Source organism: Notothenia coriiceps, unplaced genomic scaffold (genome assembly GCF_000735185.1).
Source record: "Notothenia coriiceps isolate Sejong01 unplaced genomic scaffold, NC01 NC01_scaffold00019662, whole genome shotgun sequence".
NCBI classification, from domain to species: Eukaryota; Metazoa; Chordata; class Actinopteri; order Perciformes; family Nototheniidae; genus Notothenia; species Notothenia coriiceps.
The window spans coordinates 396-1,829 of record NW_011352363.1 but is presented as its reverse complement, the minus strand read 5'-3'; the positions used below and the strand labels follow the sequence as shown (position 1 = coordinate 1,829).

At 46.9% G+C, this 1,434-nt stretch overlaps 1 long non-coding RNA gene across 1 annotated transcript; it reads right to left on the bottom strand.

Annotated features, from left to right (window-relative positions):
* Positions 1 to 610: 610 nt before the first annotated feature.
* Positions 611 to 993, bottom strand: LOC104952170 (uncharacterized). Its single transcript, XR_799093.1, has 3 exons — positions 918 to 993; positions 778 to 831; positions 611 to 689 (listed from the first exon to the last, which is right to left on the bottom strand). It is a non-coding gene; the product is annotated as an uncharacterized lncRNA (long non-coding RNA).
* Between the last annotated feature and the right edge of the window lie 441 nt (positions 994 to 1,434).

Below are 1,434 nucleotides of genomic sequence, written 5' to 3'. Positions count from 1 at the left end.
TTTCTTCTCCCTGGCCACATCAACCAGCTCTGACTGGGGGGGTCCCAAGGCGCTCCCAGGCCAGAGAAGAGATATAATCCCTCCACCTGGTCCTAGGTCTACCCCTTGGTCTCTTCCCAGCTGGACGTGCCTGGAACACCTCCCTAGGGAGGCGCCCAGGTGGCATCCTAACTAGGTGCCCGAACCACCTCAACTGGCTCCTTTCGACGCGAAGGAGGAGCGGTTCAACTCCGAGTCCCTCCCGGATGACTGAACTTCTCACCTTACCCCTAAGGGAGCCAGCCACCCTGCGGAGAAAACCCATCTCGGCCGCTTGTACCCGCGATCTCGTTCTTGTTAATGAACATAAATACAAAAAATAGTTTTCTTTGTCGAGTGAAAAAAGTATGAATAGCTGACCCCCCAAAAAAAAGCTTAGAAGCTAAATATTTAGTTTGAGATGAACTTTTTGTGCATTTTTGGAAATGATTGCATTTCTACGTGAACTTTTGGACGCTGTGGAGTTACTGAACATGTTTGGATCACAGAAATGAAATCGTGTGATTATTGATTCAGAAACATTATCAATGAAGCTTTGAACTATAAAAAGGGATATTGAAATCCACCCCTACCCTCTCTGCGTTCCTTCCGTTGGATCTGGAGCGCTTGGAGGCGCCTGGAGGTCCGTCGACGTGATTTCTGGAGGAGCGCTGAAATAAAAAAGCATCGGATGGATGAGTTCCCGTGAAGCGACACGCGGACGTTCACGGAGCACCGGCTGTCGAGTTCTGATCTCACCCTCTTCTCTCGTTTCTTCAGGCGCACCGTCCTCACGTTGGACGAGTCCCAGTCCTGCCACAGAGCAACGTCACGTCACATTCTCAACATAAAAGCAGGTTATTTTAATGACGATTAAACTGAAGTGACGAAGCGCTCACCATCGAGTCGTCCGTTTTGTCGTAGCTGATGTCCGACAGGATGGAGGCCGACTCGTCGATGGTGCGCAGTCTGCGGGAGACACGGGAGTCGTTAACACGGTTTATTTATACTTTGCTCCGACAAAAACACTCTGGGGAACTGCGTTATTTCTCATTTTGCCTTTAAGATATATATACAAATGGTAATGCATGTAAGGCTCCCAGTGGAACAGAACAAGTGAGGCTTGTCCTGAAACCTGGAGGTCACATTAACCAGATGACACAAATATAAAAACTTAATTGTAAATACAGGAAGAGAAAGTACCTGGATATTTTTATGTTTGGAGATTTTTTTGAGTGAGAGAAGCTGCGGTTACTTGGCAGTAGGGATGGGTATCGTTAGGATTTTATCGATACCGGTACCGGTACTGCGTATCGGTATTTTTCGATACTCTTATCGATACTTTTCAATAATTTGGTGTTAATAAAACTAAAAAAAGACAAGGCGATGTGCCTGCAAGACTGCACCCAGGTAAAC